This window comes from Amblyomma mixtum, chromosome 1 (genome assembly GCF_055824585.1).
Source record: "Amblyomma mixtum isolate Tamu chromosome 1, ASM5582458v1, whole genome shotgun sequence".
Classification (NCBI taxonomy): Eukaryota; Metazoa; Arthropoda; class Arachnida; order Ixodida; family Ixodidae; genus Amblyomma; species Amblyomma mixtum.
The window spans coordinates 217,159,941-217,180,874 of NC_143012.1; positions in this window are offsets into that span (position 1 = coordinate 217,159,941).

Here is a 20,934-nt window from a genome sequence, read left to right on the forward strand (position 1 = left end):
AGATCATACTCACTAATCTAAGCCACACCGACTGTGGCATCAACACATTACGATAAAAGAGCCAATTTGTAATGGGTCGTCAATCCTACATTCGAATACAAGCTAGAGAGCATGGTCCTTACCTACTCGGCACGCGGGGAACACCCCAAGGCGCGGTACTTTCCCCGCTGCTCTTCAACTTGGCCATGATGCACCTGCCGGCCCAGCTGAGTGATGTCGCCGGCGTGCAGCACGCCCTGTACGCCGATGACATCACTCTGTGGGCCACGCAGGACAGCACAGGGGACATTGAAACCAGCCTGCACACAGCGGCGACGATAGTAGACCGCTACGCCCGCCGCTGCGGTCTTCAATGTTCCCCTCAAAAATCGGAATTTGTGCACCTCCGCCCCTCACAGAAGTGCACAACTAAAATATCTCTTTCTCTTGAGAGTGGTCCCATACGCGAAAGTGATGAGATACGGGTACTCGGACTCTACATCCACAAACACAGGCGGCCAGACTCTACATTGGCCAAACTCCTTAAGGTGGGGGACCAGGTGGGCCGCATGGTTCGCCGTGTTTCCAACAAACGCGGAGGGCTACGAAGTAAGGATGCCTTGCGGCTGGCAAACGCCTTCGTAACTAGTCAAATTCTCTATTCCACTCCTTATCACCACCTACGGAAACAAGAGGAGGATGCCCTTGAGGTCACCTCCCCATTACTACTTCAAACAGCCGGCTTATGGCCCTTGGGGTGGTGAATACTTTCCCGGAGCTCCGGGAGGCGCACCTTACAAACCAGAACACGCGCTTGTCGCTAACAGAGTCGGGTCGCCGCCTTCTTGCTCGACTCCATATCCAACACACCCCTCCAATGGAAGACAGGTTTCACATCCTGGAACTGTGGAGACGCGCCCTCCACGTGCGGCCTCTTCCAGCAAACATGTCACATGAAGACCATAATGGTCGGCGCCTGGCACGAGCGGAAGCGCTAGCCCGACATTATGGCAACAAAACGGGTGTATACTACGTGGACGCCTCCGGCCCTCACCACGGGGGATGGTACACGGCCGCGGTAGTTCACAACAACAACACAGTTAACGGCCTCACTTTCAGAGCCCGCAGTGCAACACAAGCAGAAGAGGTCGCGATTGCTCTCGCGGCCTCACATTCTGATTCAAAATACATAATTACCGACTCGCGAGGGGCCTGTCGGAACGTCGAACAAGGCTGCACTTCCTCCCTAGCCTATCGAATATACCAAAATTGCAAATGGGATACGGACCCCGCACACCGTTACCTTATATGGGCCCCTGCTCATCAGGGGTTGCCAGGAAACGAGGCAGCAGACGCAGCCGCTCGCGCGCTCTCTCACCGGGCCGTTTTCTCCTCCCCACCTGATCAGGAACCCGATTTTAATCCGGTCTATACATTCAAAGATATCACAACCTACTATCAAGATAGCCATCGCCTTTACCCTAGCCCATGTAAAGGCCTCAAAAAGGCGGATGAGCGGCTCCTTCTCCGCCTCTTCACCAATACATTGCTGTGCCCGGCAGCACTAAAACATTTCGACCCCTCCTTTAGCGGCAACTGCCCGCACTGTAGTGCGGTGTCTTCGGACGCATATCACATGGTGTGTGCCTGCCCCTCCAACCCGGCCATTCCCCCCATCCCCAACCCAACCCGGGAGGACTGGGAGGCGACCCTGCTCGGCTGCTACGACTTACAGGCCCAACAAGCCTTAGTCGGGCGCGCCCGGGCGGCGGCCACCGCCACTGGGGTCCCAAACTAGGGACCTCCACCTAGTGTTTGTAAGGATCGGTCCCTTACGGGCTGATCGAAACATACCTCCTGTCCCTTCTGAATAAATGTTTTCACCACCACCCCCTCCCGGCAGGTGAACGACCGTCCTCGTATTCCCCCGCCGGACGTCGGAAGCACGAGACCTCTGTCGAGGACACAGCCGTCTTTCAATTAGCAGCACCAGCTTGATTTTGTGAGCACCGCTCCGTCGTCCGGCGACCCGAGGGTAGACTGGGCCACTGGGCGCCGCCGCCACTGCTTCCGCCGGTGCTTAGCCTGCGCCGCATCTTGCCTCACGATGCCTCACGTCTGGAAGTAATTCTTCCCAGGCCCGCGTACCCCGATCTTAACACCCTCCAATCCGGCTATTCCCCCATCCCCAACCCAACCCGGGAGGACTGGGAGGTGACCCTGCTCGGCTGCCGCGACTTACAGGCCCAACCAGTTGCGCAATCGCCAGTTGCGCATGCACAGTAGCGGCGCATAGCTAGCGTACCGGGGCCGCCGCCGCGAGCTCTCCATCGCCTCTCTCTCTCTCCTCGTTGCTTTCGCAACCCTCCAGGTTTAACAAGAGCTAAACCGCTGCCAATTTTATTAAGCATGAAATGCTTTTAGCCCCCGTTGTCGGCAGTGTGGTGACGTCACGCCGAGACCTAGAGCCATCATCCGGGCACTGAAATCCACTCATCCGGGCACTGAAGTCCACTCATCCGGGCACTGAATTCCCGTCATCCGGGAACTGAAATCCACTCATCCGGGCACTGAATTCCAGTCATCCGGGCTCTGAAACGAGAACATCCGGGCACCGTACGAGACTTGAGATTTAATGAGACTCTCTAAGCCCTCCTACGCGACCGGCATGCAAGCACCGGTTGGTCTCCAAACGAGACAAAAAATAACTGCTGCCAGTGCCTTCTCAATGTTTATCAAGATATCAGTGGAGCTGTGGGTTTGATAATGCACGGAATTATAATTTCCGATTTCTAATAAGGCGTGCAAAAAGCACATAAATGCCACGTTACACTTCGTTGTCATACGTGATCCGGGGGAGAAGCGCTGCGTTCAAAGGGCAAGGCATCGCGCCGAACGGGTGGTGGCGTTCCTCCCTTCCTTTACGGTGCGGTTCGGGTGTCCACCGAGATGGCAGAGAATTACTGCGCCATTTCCTTTCCTCAAAAAACCTTGCGTTCAAATGGCGAGGCATCGCGCTGAACGGGTGGTGGCGTTCCTCCCTTCCTGTACGGTGCGGTTCGGGTGTCCACCGAGATGACATTAGGCCCGTAAACATTTCATGCTTACTCTACTCTCGTTTACGGGAGAGGCAGAGATTTTTTTTTAAGCATGAAATGCTTTTAGCTCCCGTTGTCGGCAGTGTGGTGACGTCACGCCGAGACCGAGAGCAAACATCCGGGCACTGAATTCCACTCATCCGGGCACTGAAACGAGAGCATCCGGGCACCATACGAGATTTAACGAGACTCTCTAAGCCCTCCTACAGGACCGGCATACAAGCGCCGGTAGCTTCGCGCCGAACGGGTGGTGGCGTTCCTCCCTTCCTGTATGGTGCTGTTCGGGTGTCCACCGAGATGGCAGAGAATTACTGCGCCATTTCCTTTCCTCAAAAAACCTTGCGTTCAAAGGGCAAGGCATCGAGCCGAACGGGTGGTGGCGTTCCTCCCTTCCTGTACGGTGCGGTTCGGGTGTCCACCAAGATGACAGAGGATTACTGCGTAATTACCTTTCCTCAAAAACCGTCGCGTTATAAGGGCAAGGCATCGCGCCGAACGGGTGGTGGCGTTCCGTGGACTGCCTGGCAGCGCTACAACACGCTGTCACGTAGCACTCCTAAAGGCGAAGCTTAAGCGTCATTAATTATCAGTTAATTAGTATTTAGTCATTAATAAGTAATTAGTCACTAATTAGAAATTTTTCATTACTTCGTCATCAATTATGTGTGACGCAGTCCAGTGGTGACGTCACCAGTGTCACATAGGCAAAGTGGTACAAATAACCGAGGAATGAAAACAACGATCACAAAGATGAAAGGCAAACAGAAACCGGATACAGCTGACGAGGCAGGGCGGAAGAGATTCCCAAGACACTCACAGGAAACGATTGCGACCACATGGACCAGTGCACAGTATTTGTGGTGTGGTGTGTTGAACACTAGACCCATTTCAAGGTTTTGACTAGTACCATCTACAACCAATGTGTTATGCCCGCAAACATTTCATGCTTACTGCTCTCGGTTACGGGAGAGGCAGAGATTTTTTTTTGCGCTTTCCGAGAATTGGTTTGGAAAGAGATTAGGATTAAGACTGAAGGACGCTTAAGCTTCGTCTTTAAACGTGGAACGCGACAGCGTGCTGCAGCGCTGCCAGGGGGTCCACGGAACGCTATCGCCCGTTCGACGCGACGCCTTGCCCGTTGGACAAATCGGAAATTGTTTTTTCTTTAGGAAAGGAAATCACACAGTAACACTGACTTATCTTGGTGAACACCCGAACCACGCATGATACGATTTTTTTTACGCTGCCCACGATTATAGGTCGCCGGTTCGAATCCCTGCCGTGAGCTAGGCGCTAACTTAACTAGCAAGTTTATGTTGCATGAAACGCTGAATGGTATTACACTATTCGGAACATTCTGCGGCAAACTTTTGTCATGGAACGATCGTTTTTACACAGCCCCCGATTACTTCCCATACGCCGTGCCGACTACTTCTACTATCCGACGGCATTTCGACCGAACGAGCATCAGTACAACCATTTAATGAATATGGGCAACCCCAAAAGGGTAATTTGTAGGCCCTCGTCGGGGCGCGCGAGCGCCCAACTACAGGCACAAATAAAGTTTGCTCCAATCCAATCTCACTGTATGATCTTTTGTTCGGAGCAGGCTCCCCAGTGTATATATGTGTGTACTGAATTATTTGTTTGGTTTGTACACAATAAATTTCTTTTTGTGTCGAACAGTTGATAAGCTGTCGGGCTAGTTGGTGTTTTTAGCAGCGCGTGACAGCTGGAGGATAGGCAAAAAAAATTCAGGGGGCACTTTGACTTCTTAAAGTGCGTAGAGGCGAAAGCGTTTTCCGCACCACTTTGCCTATGTGACACTGGTGACATGCTGGTGATGTCACACATAATTGATGACTAATTACTGATTAATCACTCAGCACTAATTGACTGCTAATTAATGGCGCTTAAGCTTCGCCTTTAAGAGTGCAACGCTACAGCGTGTTGTAGCGCTGCCAGGGAGTCCACGGAACGCCACCATCCGTTCGGCGCGATGTTTTGCCCTTTGAACGCAACGCTTTTTGAGAAAAGGAAATGGTGCTGTAATTCTCAGCCATCTCGGTGGACACCTTAACCGCACCGTACAGGATGGGAGGAAGTGGCAGTGAAAGAAGAAAGAGGGGCCGTAACGAAGAAACTGAAAATTGTATTTGAGGAAAGGAAATTACGCAGTAACTGTCTCACTTATCTCGGTGGACACCCGTCAAAACGCGGATACACGGCTGCCGACACGGCTGTCGACCCGGCTGCCGACACGGACGCAGACACGGCTGCCGACACGAATTGCTAACGACAGCATGAGGCAATAAAGGCTTTCGCCTTAAAAATTGGTTTTGGCTTAGCTAAGGTTAAGCCTGGATATCTCGAATCGAAAAGCTGCGGCGAGGCGGAGGAGGAGCCGCGCGTGTAGTGAATACGAGGCTTAGAAGGTTGCTTTAGAGACATGTACTGTGGTGTGCATTCCTTTCGGGTGTACACCAATATATGAGAGACAGTCATTGGCTTTCCTTAAAAGCAATTTTCATTTCATTTTCCTTAAGGTCCTTACGGCGCGGTTCGGGTATCCACCGAGATATGAGATGATGATGATGAAAATATTCTAATGAAATAGTTCAGGAGGTTGTAGCGGCGGTTGGAGCTCTCAGTACGGAACCCCATTGGCGTAGGCTGCTGTCCGTGCTCTTTCGATGAGTTCTTTTTGACTCGTCTCGTCAGAGCTGCCTCCCACCCCTCCTGCGTTGGCTGGTTATTGACGGTGACCGCCTGATTTCATTGGCACGCCCATACCATATGGTACAGGTGTGCCTTCTCCCCGCAGAATTTGCAGTGGAGTCAAATGACTCCGGGTCTATTGCGTTTAGTCTTCGTGGGTTGTTGTAAGCGTTGGTCTGTAGCTTTGGGTGCCCGGAGGAGAAATGCTCGGGCTGAGGCATGTGCGCTCTCGTTCTCTGGGATGCCCTGGTGATCAGGGGTGGTATTCTCCCGGTGTCGCCTTTTGCGACATGTCGCAGTCGCACTTCGCTGATTGGCTCGAGCCGCGGTGACGGCGGCGTGACAACACGGATCCGCCTTCCTGCTACGTCGTCGTGACGTCGCCCCAATTTACTACGCTTAGTCGAACAACGGAATGCGCTGAAGCGATTCGCGCGGGCGACGGGCTACCGTTAGCGTACGAACGCAATCGGCAGTTGCGGCTTTTGCGCCCTTGGCGTGAAAACATGGCGACATCCTGTCAAGCGAGAGCCGCCCGCTTCAGCCAATTCAGCAGTCCTTGCGATTCCGGTCGGCATGTTTACCGGCAACTACTGGTGTTGTTACTTTTCGCTATGACTTACCTTGCTTCGACGATAAAGTTTAAGCTGCAATTCAGCCTAGTTTTTTAGATACGCCAGGGCTGTGGCATGTTGCAAGTTGCGCGTCCGCGCCGAGGGTGGCGCCACGGTCGAAACGATTGCAGCGATCCTGGTATCGGCGGTAAACGCGGCTGCAGTTAAGCCTAATAAAAGTGAAATATTTCGACCATTATCAATAATAAAAACATGCTTATGAACTAAATTATAACCAGCCATAGGTATTAAAAATAAGACATCAAAGAAATTAGTTGCGAACATGACGCCGCGGGCAACGCGGCAGCAGACGACAAGCAGTCGACGCCCGGTCAGCCGCGCAAGCGAAAACGGCGACGTCGGCGGCATTCGCACTGCAGCAGCGGCATTGGCGTCATGTCGAGTCACACAGTGAGCTTTTCTTGGAGTCTTTATACTAAGAACTAGCACTGCAGCCTATTATGTTGTCCCTAGCCCAACGCACTGTGATTTCTTCTACACGAGTCAAAGGTTGAAAATTTTCGCTGCCTTTCTCTGCGTGTGTTTATTCATAGCCACAGACTGATGCGTTTCAGTAAATGTCAGATGTTTTACTTCCCTGCTATTTACCTAAATCTCTTACAAAGTCGCGTACAAACCTATATTCAGTCATGTAGCATTTTATTAGGTATACTGTATCTACCTTGATACCTTTTTTTATCCCCCATATATTCTCTGTGCGCTCATGTCTTCTAGGTTTAAATAATGGCGTTTTTTTATCTTGATTTTTAGGATGCCTGTTTCTGATACTGCAATGTCACTGATACCTAAAATCACTTTTTGAACATGGATGGTCACTGCTGATGTTCTTTTAATAAATTGTTCTTTGTACAAAACCATTTACGCTTTTCGTTCTCGAGCGAGCGCAGCTGCTAAGCAGTCGCGCCGCTCGCCACCATACACCATGCTACATCAACAGACACATCGAAATACAAAAGCGAGTGAGCAGATTTCGTAAGTACTTAGGAAATCAAGCGTGAATGCAGCGCGGGATCAGTTAATCACCAGTATTTACAAAGCTTGGATCGAGCTAGCGGCCGCCAGCACCAGGCACGCGCGAGTACAGTGCACTGTAGCGCGACCAACCGGCCACAACCAGCCGCCTAAACGCACGCCGCCATATTGGATTTTTGACTGCGTTTACCGCCTCTCCCAGGTGCCGCCACCATCGCCTTCGAAAAAAAACGTCCCCATTGGCTCTATGAGAGTGTCACTCCCTTGGATACGCTCTCGATTCTGGAGCGCGCAAGCCTAATGGCACCTCCAGCTACACTGCTACCGTCTGCAACTGCCCGAAACGCAGCCGAAACCTAGCACAACCGTCCGGAACGAAAGAAAAATAGATTTGGAGCTTTTTCGCGGTGTTTTATAGACTTAAATAAAGTAAAGCGAGTTTATATTAAATTTGCAAATGTTTTTTTGAACATTATAGACGTCATGTGATGGCAAATATTCTTACTATAAAAGATACGAAACTACTGCTGCTAGTGAATCAGCAGTGGTAAATTGTCGCTTCTCGGAGTGAATGAATGCACCGCAGACGAAAGTGCCGGCGGCTTTTTCCGTTTCTTCGAGCATCTGTAAGCACTTTTTTAGGCCCCGCCCATATGCGACATGTCGAAAAAGGCGACACCGGCAGAATACCACCCCTGGTACCCATCCTCAACCCAACCCGGGAGGACTGGGAGCTGATCCTGCTCGGCTGCCACGACTTAGGCCCAACAAGCCTTAGTCTGGCGCGCCCGGGCGGCGGATACCGCCACTGAGGTCCCAAACAAGGGACCTCCATAGTGCTTTTAAGGATCGGTCCCTTACGGGCTGATCCAAACATACCTCCTGTTCCTTCCAAATAAATTTTTTCACCGCCACCACCACATCAATGACTCCCCAAGGAGGTCGGCCAGTGGGGAGTATATGTATAGACTGACGACATGAGTATAGGACTGTCGGAAGTGGCGCTGCTCGGCTTGCTGTGTGTGTCATATTGCCGTTTTATGTCATCACCCTATTTTTCTTGTCATCGTTGTGTTTTTCTGCACCATATGCGAGCACACACACACTAACACACACGCCGCCGGCTTTTCTCGTAACGGGACTAGTAATGCTTTCGCACTAAAGAATAATTACGGAGGGCACTTCAGGCTACTTACGTGCTGTGGATGCGAAAGCTTGCGCGCGGGGTGTTCGTCTGCGCCGATGACGTCCTACTCTGATGCATTGGCCAGCGAAACTAATCTGTTTGCGCTGCCTGAATGGAGCAGCGGCCGTGAAAAGAAGGACTAAAGTGCTTGAGAACCACTGGGCACAGCATTCTGTTTGTAAAGAGCCTGAGGAGTGGTGGTGGTGGTGACAACTTTTTAATAAACTAAAGGAGAGTTTGCAGGCCAAAAATCGCCTTTTACATAGGTGGAGTCCTTAGTCCGGGACCCCGCTGGACGAGGCCGCTACTGGCGCCCGTTGGACTAGAGCCTATTGAGACTCCAGCCCCGAGCAGTAGAGCAGGGCTGCCTCCCTTGCCTCACGGGAAGGGGAAGGATTGGGGGGAAGGGAAGGATTCTTTTGACAGGCCCAAACCATGTGGAAGGTATCGGATACTTCCCCACAGTGAGGGCAGCGCCCATCAATTTTGGGGTCGAAATGTTTCGCTATTGCAGGACACAACAGAGTGTTGGTCTGCAGGCGCCTCAGAGTTCGCTCATCAGTTTTACTCAGGCCCTTAGCAGGGACCGGGAAAAGCCGATAGCGTTCGCAATAGTCGCCAGAATTTCTCTGAACCGCAGAAGCGGTTGTACAATCTCTGAGCCGGAAGAGCCTGGATGAGGTGCCCGGTAGGTAAGCGCTCGGGCAGCCGCGTCCGCTGCCTCATTACCTCTAACGCCCTGATGGCCCGGAGTCCAAACTATGCGTTTGGTCGAAGGGTCCGATTCCCTCACTGCGCGCTTTAATATACAGTAGGCTAAAGGTTAAACCTCGCCAGCCAGGTAGTGTTGACAGGCTTGACACGTATCTGTCACGATTACCTTCGAATTCAAGTCCGCGGCGGCAAGCGCAATGATTACTTCCTGAGGAGAGTTCGTTCGCCAGCTTTACCCAGTCCCTTCATAGGAACCGGGCAGCGCCGGCGTTCGGCATGATAGTGCTCAGTAATGTGTTTAAAAGAAAGAAGAGGGCTGTGATCTTGGTTAAGGTCCTCCTCCCAAGGGACGCCTGGTGCCCAGTAATTAAGTGCGCGGGCTGCCTCGTGGGCGGCTTCGTTACCTGGCGTGCCTTGGTGACCGGGGACCCATATGATGGAGCGATGAGTTGGATCGCTGTCGCGGGTACTGTTGTGAAGAATTTGGTGAGCGAGTGGAGTGATCCAATCGAACTCAAAGTTAAGACAGGCTCCGAGAGGGTCTGTGAGGATGAAGTTAGAGTCGGGATGGGAGGCTGCGAGGGCGCTCGCCACCTCCTCCGCATGCGTCGAGCTTGGCGCTCTAAACGAGAGGCCGTCCGCTTGTTTTTCCTCGTGTATGACTCCAGCTGTGTACCATATTCCCTCCTGGAGCGGTAGGGACCTGCAATGTCGACGTAGAAGACGTGTTTCGTTGAGCCATAGTGACGGTGCAGGGCATCCGCCCGCGCCTGGCACCGGCCATTATGGTCCTGCTTGTTCATGTTAGTCGGAAGGAGTCGAACGTAGAGGGCGCGTCTCCACAGTTCGGGCACTCGAACCCGTTCCATCGTATGGTGATCATGTTTGATATGTAGCCGGTCCAAGAGGCGGTGACCGGGCACGGTATGGGCGAGACGCGTGGTTAACGAGATGCGCCTCGCGAAGTTCCCGATAGGTGTTCACCACCCCCAGAGCGAGGAGCCGCGCGTTGCAAGTGGAGATCGGGAGGTCGAGGGCTCTCTTGAAAATTTTGCTGAGTACAGCCTCCGAGCAATCTTCGTCATGTTTCCGTAAGCGGAGGTAGGGAGTCGAGTACAGTACTCGACTAGTTGCGAAGGCATGCGCGAGCCGCATCGCATCCTTACTTAGAAACTCTCCTCGCTTGTTGGAAACGCGGCGAACCATTCGGCCCACCTGGTCGCCGACCTTGCGGAGTTTGGCAAGAGTTGTGTGTGCCTTACGATGTTGATTAATAAAAAGACCGAGTATTCGAAGCTCCTTCGCTTCACGGATGGGGCCGCTTGCGAGAGAAAGCTGAACGAAGAGAGGACTGGGAGACGGCCCTGCTCGGCTGCCAGGAACTATCGGCCCGACAGGCCCTGGTTCGGCGGACCTGCGCAGCGGTCATGACCGGCGGGATCCCGGAATGAGGGACTCCGCCAAGTATTCTAAGGGGTGAGACCCACTAGGGGCCTTTCCCCGAGCGCCTCTCTGTAAAATACCAAATAAATGCTTTCCACCAACACCACCACCACCCGAATGGAACTTGATGAAGACGACGATACTCAAACCCAGCGAGAGAGAGAGAGGGACATTATTATTAGAAAGGAATTTGGGGCACTCCCCTGGGTCCCCGCACGACCGCAATGCATCATCATCAGCCTGACTACGCCCACTGCAGGGCAAAGGCCTCTCCCATGTCCCTCCAATTAACCCTGTCATTTGCCAGTTGCGGCCACCGTATCCCCGCAAGCTTCTTAATCTCATCGGCCCACCTAACTTTCTGCCGCCCCCTGGTACGCTTGCCTTCTCTTGGAATCCACTCCGTTACCCTTAAGGCCCAGCGGTTATACTGCCTTCGCATTACATGCCCTGCCCAAGCCCATTTCCTCCTCTTGATTTCTACTAGGAGCGCACTGCACTAAGGAGGAGGAGGAGGATGTAGAAGAGGAAAGGCAGGGAGGTTAACCGTGTTTATGTTCCTAATTAAGGTCCATAACAGGGGCGTAGCCAGAAGGAACGGGGGGGGGGGGGTGGTTTAGAACTCCCCCCCCCCCCCCCGAAAAAATTTTCTGAGCGCTGCATAACCCCCCCCCCCCCCTCCCATTCGCGATTTTACGGTGACGGAGGTGAACCGATGATTTTAACTAATGTTCAGTTTGCAGAGAAACTGCGAAGCGTCGTGCATTGCCGCCACCGTATTTTAATAGCGGTCTTTTTCCTAGCCGACAGTTGCGCCGTGTTGAATTTCAAACAGTGACCCTTATCTTTGCGTTTCAGCAATTATTCCTTAATGTTCTGATGCATTTGCGTTCTCTGTCGTTTATTCTCGAAAAGACTGATGTACGTAGTCAGGGCTCTATAATAGGAAGCGGAAGTTACTGCAGAAAGGAGTCACACCTTCTTCGCCATCGCACGACTTATGACACTCCTTTCAATTGTAGGCGCAATTCACCCAATTAAACATAGCTTTCACGCCAGCCTACTTTTTATCCTTTGAATTTTCCTCAAATGATCATAAACTATCGCGAAAATAAAAAGTGCTTTTTTTTTATATTGACTCTGCGGCATGGGCGTCCGGAGGGGGGGGGGGGCAAGGGGGGGCGGCTGCACCCCCCTGGAAAATCACTCACTCTAACCGTGAGTGATGGCCGCACACCAGGGGCGGCGGTGCGCTCAGCAAAAAGAGTAAAAGCGGCCCCGCTTCCAGCTTTGGGTCACATCGGCGAAGTGCCGCGTCCGGGGACGCGTCGTTGCAGACATACAGCGGCACCGGCGAGCATGTGTTTCGAGGCGTCTTGAGATGGGTGCCTGTTTCTTTGATCTCTAGAGAGATAGCCACACGGAGGCAGACAGTGCACAATCCGGCCACCGATGAATTCTTCAGGAGGGAGGGACAAATCAGCCGTGTCCACCCCCGCTTTGTCGGGCTGCTCAAGGGCAAGCAGGCGATGAGTTGGCGCCGCCGCCGCTCGCTGTCTCCTCCGATCCACGGGAGAGCGCAGTTCGGTAGAAGCGCCGCTTTCAGAATCTTCGGCAAAGGGGATTAGCAGTTGCTTTTGTTCACGGCGACGCAGTCTCCAGAGGCGCCCCCACACCAGCGTTCCTTGCATCTTCTCCGGAAGCCAGCGCCTTTGGTCAAGGCAGCCCGATGGCGCCTGCCTGGCTCGCCTGGCTCGCCTGTCACCTCTGGCTGGGCCTCAAATCCCAACAGCGCCCATGTACTGTGCGATGTCAGTGCATGGTAAAGAGACCCAGGTGGTCGACATTATCCGGAACTCTACTACTCCGTCCCTCATAGCCTGAGTCGTTTTGGGGCTCTGAACCCCATAAAAACACACAAAACAAATTTTCCGACCGGAGTGGCGAGTGTCCCTTCCCCTCGGAAGTCGCGAGGCGTTCCTTTCACCCCCAAAGTGCTATTAGGAACGACGACAACAAGTCTCGCCGGGTGGCCGCCAGCACGCCTGTTTCTACTGTGTATGGCTGCTAGCGACTTGAGGGTGATTGCTTTCGGGTCTGCCGCCATGGACCACAAGCACCGAGAGGACCCAGGTGCCAGCTGACTTCAATTACGGAGTTTGCCCGGTTGGAGTGCAGGAACAAAACCAGACCCCCTTCACAAGGTGCCTGCACGTGTAGAACGCCGCCGCCGCCTCGGGGAGACGAACGTTATCTTCCCCATTTGCCGTGACCGTGCCAGGGAACAAAGGGCCTCGTCTCCGGTTGCTCTTTGGCGTGCCCAAGCACCGCGACAAGCTGGCGGGCCTCATCTCCGACCCAAGCACGAGGAACCACTTTCGGCGTTTTCGTGACCTCGCGTCTGGCCTCGAGCGGCGGGTGGCATTTGATGATCAACAGATGTCGGTGACCCGCAGAAACCTTCGGCTGGCCGGAGGCCATCACCTACCGCCGTCAACGCTACCTCGACGACAACCTTCTTTCCCTCAGACTTCACATGTGAAGGGGGCGTGACCATGAGTGCAGTGTCGTGTGTGTGCGCACAGGTGAAAGCTCTAGGCCCCTCCCACTCCGGCAAGGGCGTCCTCAACCTAGGGACTTTAGGGAACAAGAAGGATATAAAACTCGACAACGGATGCGGCAGAATCGTCTCACTTCTAACCACCAATGTAAAATGTAAATAAACCTATTCTCCTTTCGCCATCTACCTCTTCGCTTAGCGGCACTCCTGTCCTGAACCCTCAACTCCAACAGTGCGTATTCGGGGATACTGCGGCAAGTAGGCCCTTGCATGTGTGCGCGCCTCTGTGTTTGTGCTTCGGTATTTTTAGTGGCCGGTTGTCAACGAAGCTGAGAACAATCAAGACAGCGGACGAGAAAACGACGAGCGGCGAGTAGTGTGTGTGCAAATACTCGACTGTGCGGTTGCGCGAGCAAGATGGAGCGAGGTGTATGAAGCTGCGAGCGTGCATTTATCTTGTAAATAAGTTTTCGTTGTATATATAGTCATTTTTTGTTTTCAACGTACGCATTCAACCGTTTTTTCAATCAGTGTGTATATATTTTTAACACTACCAACCCCGAAGAACTCCATAGCCAGCTTTGTCTCGCGCGGTTCCGAATGATGGACATTCGGCGCTTCTTCAAGCGTCAGCGGTTGTCTGACGAAGCGTTATCCAAATGCGCCCCTGCAGATTCTGGTGTGATATGTGACAACGGTGTAGCATTTGAACAGAGTGATGCAAGCTTTTATCACCGGACAGTAGCTGATGTCGTCGACTCCATGGAAGGGACTCTGTCAACAGTGAGTTCAGGTAATGCAGCAGGCCGAGATGATTCCATTTCTCCTTTCTTGGGATTTAAGTCCGGATTTGACCAGAGCGATGCAACCTTTCATCACCGGACAGTAGCCGACGTCGTCGTCTCCATGGAAGGAACTTCACCAGCGAGCTCCGGTCACGCAGTAAGCCGAGACTATTCCCTTTCTCCTTGCTTGGGATCGAAGTCCGGAGACAACATCAAGAAAACAAATAACTTGCCTCAAGAATATGACTTAGGAGAGTTTCTAGGCAAAGCTAAACTCACTGGCATACCGGACTTTTTGAAGTTACGTCTTCTTACTAAGCCATGGTCACCAAATGTTACATACGATTTTAAGAAGGATGTAACACCTGGAAAGAGGCCTTTTCGACATCAATGGCTGGGAGATTACGCCCCCTGGCTTGCGTACTCAGCGACAGCGAAAGGCGCTATTTGTCGTTTTTGCGTCATTTTTCCTCCACGTGTTCACCGGGGTACTCAAGGAAGTTTTATCGTGCGCGCTTTCAGTAACTACAGAAAAATGCACGAGGCGTGCAGGGATCACGTAAAATCCCAATGGCACCAGGAGGCAATGACGGCCTCACAGAACTTTATGGATGTGATGAAAGGCAAGCAGCTACCCGTTGTAGAGCAGCTGAACAGAGCACTCCACGCGCAAGTTGAAAGGAACCGTGAGAAACTATTTCCAATAGTTTCCACCATTGTCTTTTGCGCGACGCATGACTTGCCAATTCGCGGCAAGCAGTCCGATAGTGGAGTCTTCAATGATCTGCTTGACTTTCGTGTAGAAGCTGGAGATACTCTACTTCAGGAGCACTTCGCTTCTTCTGCTGGCAATGCCAAGTACACTTCTGTCCGCGTCCAGAACGAGATCATCACAATCTGTGGCGACATCCTGAAAGAGCAGATAGTTACCGAAGCTAACAAAGCGTTTGCTTTTTCCGTTCTTGCTGACGAAACTGAAGATATTTCAGGAAAAGAGCAGATGTCTATAGGCGTTCGCTTTATTGACAAGGCGGGAGCCGAAGTGTGCGTTCGAGAGCAGTTTTTGGGATTTGTAGAGCTGGAGCAATTAAACTCCGCTTGCATCGCCGCGGCAATCTTGAAGTTTTTGACGAATGTCGGGCTGATTCTTTCGAACCTCGTTGGACAGGGGTACGATGGATGCTCTACAATGGCTGGAAAAGAAGCTGGAGTGAACAAAATTATACAAAAACAGTTCCCGAAGGCACTATTTTTCCACTGTGCAAGTCACAAACTAAATCTCGTCATCAACGATCTGAACGACGTCTCTGAAATTCGAAACACAATTGGCATAATCAAACAAACCATAAACTTCTTCCGCGAGAGCGTACTCCGGAGAAAATTGGTGCCGAACATTCCGATGCTGTGTGAGACAAGATGGTCTGCAAAATATAAGTCTATTAGGATCTTCTCTCAGCATTACGTGGCCATAGTCGAAGCACTCGAGGAGCTCGCGTCCACGGAATCATGCTCGAACGCTGCAACTAGACAACGAGCTCACATCCTCTACTGCGCAACAACAAGCTCATCTTTCATCGTCTGCATGCATATTGTAGCGAAGTACAGCGCTCGGCTCGAACCAGTTACGAACATTCTGCAAGGTGTATCCATGGACTTCCATTCTGTGCATGACCACATCACTGAGCTGCAACGTATTTTTCGCGGCCACCGGACGAACGCTGTAGAGGAGTTCTCTAACATCATGAATGCAGCAAGGGAGGCAGCCAATCACTTAAATGTGGTGATATCTGTGCCAAGACAAGTCTCTCGTCAGGCCCACCGAGACAACTACGGGATTCAGTCGCCGGAGGAATACTACCGTGTGGCAATATATGTGCCGTACTTGGACTCCCTCACTGCTTCTTTAGCTCGGCGCTTTTCTGAAAGCAATGAGAGGAGCTTCAAACTTCTCCAGCTGCATCCATCAAAAATGAAGCACTTGAGCCGTGTTGAGTTCGCTGTTCTCGCCGAAGAACTCCAGTGCTTTTACGGCATCGACAACTTCAAGGAAGAGGCCATCTCTTGGTACGAGATGTGGTGCAACAAAACTGGGGACCCATCAGAAATAACTTACTGCGAGCTTCTACATCAGGCCAAGACATTCTTCCCTGGTGTTGCAAAAGCCATTGAGGTGGCTCTGGCTTTGCCAGTTACTACCTGTACGGTCGAACGCTCCTTCAGTACAATGAGGAGAGTGAAAACGTGGCTACGCTCAACGATGACAAACGACAGACTGGACGGCCTTTGTATGATGAGTGTGCACCGAGAGCGTGTAATGAAGCACAGGAATGAATTTATCACCCGTGTCATCACGCAATTCGCCCAGAAAAATCCGAGGCGTCTACAGTTGCTGTTTACTGACTGACTGTCGTTGCGTGTTTGTGAACATATTGTGCTGTGTGCTGGTCATCAATCCGGGTGTGTCGAGAACCCGTATGCAGCATGACTGAGCACTCTTCTCCACGAAGTGATAGTATCTTTTTGCATTTTTATTAATTTTAATTGTTTCTTCGTTGATAAACTCCAATGTATCTCTCCTAGCCACGCTTTAATTTGCTGTTTGTAATTTTTCTTTCATGTGTGTATTTTACTTATTTATTTTATTTATTTATAAATAAATAAATTTACTCCGCAAATAGTGCCTTTTTGCTACGAACATAACCCCCCCCCCCTCCGGCGCCAACAGCCAATGGGGCCCCCCCCTGCAAAAAATTCTGCGGACGCCCTTGCTCTGCGGCAGGGCGCTGGTTCACATGCATGGGTTCGAAGTTTTGAAAAATGCTACTCGTTCACAGTTGCTGACTTTGTTGTAGAGCAGAAGCTTTTGTGTTGTTTTTTATTATATGAAAAAATATTAAATAGCCGCGATTTTTCGTACGAGTGTTTTTTTTTGTGAGAGAATAAATATTCTTTACGAATCAAGTCCTCAGAGTTTTGTATGCGCTCGTATTTTTGTGTAAATATTACAGTGAGCGAAACAACTAACCCTTCGGCTTCATTAAAGCGAAAAAATTGCTAAGATATTGTTTGGGCGCAGGCTCTCTTCCTTTCTTTTTACCGGCAGCATATAACACCCCCCGAAAAATATTTCTGGCTACGCCACTGGTCCAAAGCACTGGCAGCCCGGCCGTTGCCGATGGTCTGCACGGCCGGGTCTTTAAAGCGAAGCAGAGTCTCCCAGACCTTCCAGGTCTTGAGGTTCTCTAGGCCCCACGGGGGAGGGTCCACCGAGGAGAGGAAGAGGATATGGAGGGAAGGGGCGAAGTGTTCTGGACATAGGACGCAGGCAGGAGTGGGGAAGGAGGGATGATAGTGGGCTAGGGTAAGGGGTGAGGGAAGAGTGTGTGTCTGTAGCCTGCGCCAGAGTGTTGCCTGTTTGTTATCTAGGGAGGGGTGGGGCGTGGGGTAGAGCTAGGTAGAGCTGGCGCGAAGCTCTGTAGGCCTGCGCCAGCTCGCTGAATGAGTGCATGCGCTCCTTCGTGAATACCCGATCCGAGGCTACCTGAGCCCGGTTTAAAGAACCTCGGGCTAGAAGGTTGGCAGCCTCGTTTCCGGGATGTGGGTATGTGTCTCTTTTGTAAGGCCAACAACAACAACCGGCAATTTAGGGTGTTGTGCCGCATTGATGTTCTCCGATGAAATGAATAAACCAGCCCCAGGCCGAGGTACTGTTGCGGCGTCTGCCACCAGTATATACTTACCGTACTCTTATTCCGCGTCTGCCCGCTGGTAAGCTGGTTTTCAACTCCGTTTTTCTGTAAATTGGTAAATTGGTTTTTGAGGAAAGGAAATGTAGCAGTATCTGTCTCGCATATCTCGGCGGACACCTGAACCGCGCCGTAAGGGAAGGGAGGAAGGTGGGAGTGAAAGAAGAAAGAGAGAAAGAGGTGGCGTAGTGGAGGTCTCCGTAATAATTTCGACCACCTGGGGATCTTTAACATGCTCTGACATCGCACAGCACACGGGCGCCTCTTGCGTTTCGCCTCCATCGAAACGCGGCCGTCGCGGTCGGGTTCGAACCCGGGTACTCCGGCTCGGTAGACGAGCGCCTTACCACTGAGCCACCGCGGCGGGTCTGTATGCGGGCCTTGCTGGCCGTCCCTATTGTGCACAAGACTTTGGAGATGCCTTACGTGGTGGCATATACCGAAGTGAAATCAGTTTCATCTGGTGGTTCCAGATGTCCCACGCGTGGATGGTAATATGCAGACAGCTTTAGCCAAAGCTAAGCTCGTGAGCTCCGAAGAGTTAAAGGTGAAAAACCGAAGACTGTCAAGCTCAAGCTTCTTTGGCTCCCAGAACATCTGGAGGATTTTTACGTTCTTGACTCCCTTCGAGCTTGCGAAAAGGTTACTTCCATCACAGTTGGGCACTGCAGAGTTTGTAAATGGAGGGGACGCATACTTTTAATAGAGACTTTGCCTTGACTTTTGCTGATGGCGTCACTATCAACGACGTGCCTTATCTTTTGTAAGTTTGTGGACTACACCTCGTTTTAGTTCCAGAAAAGACCCCTTGTGTCTCCGTTGCCACAAGGCTGGGAATACAGTCCGTCACTGCCGTACTCCTCGGCGCCATGACTGTCGGCGTTTCGGCCATACTACAGAGGAGTGCGTTGTGTGGTATGCTGATAAGCTCCGCAGTAACACCGATACCGTGGATGACACTTTGCAGGAGCATTTGATGGATGCCACAGAGCTTCTGGATGATGCTGGTGGCATGTCACCTGTTGCACCGATTTAATCGGGAACAACACCAGGCATTGCAGTTCCTGATGTGCAGCGTGAGTCTACCCAGCCTTCACGCACTGATCAGCTGTCTGCAGATGTCGACCGTCAATGCTTGGCGGAGCACACACCGGAAATACACAGCGTCAGTGATGATACTCTCGGTGCGCGTGCCTGCGCTGCGCGTGGGCAGGAGGAAGTAAAGGGTGGTGGTACGGCTGCGACACCGAGTTTCCGCACTGCTAGGACTCCTGATGCCACTGTCGGATGTGTCTTAGAGGCAGCTGGTTTCCAGCCTGGCACTTCACTGCTTGACGGTAACTGTGGCGCGAATGTGCCATGTCCAAGTGTGGCGTACCGCCCAGTTCTGCCTCCTCAGGAGGACACCCTCCCTACTAAGTACAAGTCCCGCTGGCCAAAGTCCAAGAGCAAGAATTCTCCTCGGCGCTTCAGATCGATGAGAAAGGGTGTCAGCTTCAGGCAGGAGACACCTTCTGGATTGGCTCCAGACACCGCGGATGCTTGACTCAAGTGTTAGTTGGTTACCATGACAGACGTCCAGCGTTTGATTGTCGCAACACTCAACATCTGTGGGCTCCTGTCTAGGTAGAAACAGGTACAGTTGCACCGATCGTTTACAAGCAGTCGGTTAGACATTAGAGGCTAAGATAGAAAGTGAATTGGATGCAGAGGTGGCCCTGCGCCTCTTCTTAACAGATTACAATGTCTGCGCGTAGCACTCAGTGGGCTTATCGGCGGGCTGCTTTCTGTTCTTCAAAACTTTGTTCTTTCTGCTCTACTTCTGACTTTGTCAGATTGACACAGAAGGGCGCCTGATACGCTGTGACTTTCGTTTAGTGCAGGGGTTCTCAAACTTTTTTGCTTGGAGGAACCCCAAAAGCCTTCAATAAGTTCCAGGGAACCCCCCCCCCCCCCCCCCCCTGCTTTCACTTACCAGCAATGTTGTCGAGTGCATTTTTGCAAAGAGAGAGTTGCAAAAGTTAAATGTTTATTGCACAGATTAATAAAAATACTAATGTGATGAGTGGTACTGCTTCCCTTTTAAGAGCAAGTCAAAGCGTGGCTCAGCAGCACTCGGAGCCAGTCTCATATCAGCTGCCGGGTCAGGGCCGGTGAGGGTTCTCGCGGAACACAAGAAGACAGCCCGCGGAACCCCTGTGTTCCGCGGAACCCAGTTTGAGAACCCCTGGTTTAGTGTATTGGTTTATCGCGGTTTAACGTCCCAAAGCTACTCAGGCTATGAGGGACGCCGTAGTGCACTACGGCGTCCCTCATAGCCTGAGTAGCTTTCGGAAGGGCTCCAGAAATTTCGATCACCTGGGGTTCTTTAACGTGCACTGACATCTTTCGGCTGCGTGGCGAATAGTGTGGGTTCATCAGCGTGCATGTTTTAAATGATTGGGTGCAACGAGTAGTTTTCTTTCAGGATATTGCAGCTCTTCTAGACTGTGATCGGTATGTGGAATTCATGCATGTGTGACTTGAACTGCGCGTGCGACCCACGCGACCGTACAGGGCATTTTGTCAGCTATCACTGAAAGCGCAGCCTTAATTGATGCCGGATTGTCATCCCCTTTCAAATATATTAGAGGAGTCCCACATTCACGTCTGGATCGGATTCACGTTTCCGCAGTTCTCCTAAAAAAGCGCATTTCTCGCAATGCCATGCCTGCATGTTTCTTTCTTAGATCATGCCATATGGTCATATTGCGCGGATTGGAGAATGTTGTCCATCCCAGGTTTCGGCCGCAGCGGGCACTAATATGTGATATCTTCCATATGGTGTGGGCATGTACTCAAAATCCCCACCTCCCCCTTCCCCTACCCCTTCCAGAGAGGCATGGGAGACTGCCCTCCTCAACTGCTCCTCGCTCGAGTCCCAAAGGGCTCTGGTGAAACGGGCGAGAGACGGGGCCTCGTCGTGCGGTGTCCCGGACTAGGGACGCCGACCATGTAGCGGGGCCACTCTGTGGCTCCCAAACTCTTTTTCACAAAATAAAAGTTTTCACCACCACCACTAATATGGACGCTTAATTCTTCGTTGCTAAACGAGGAAG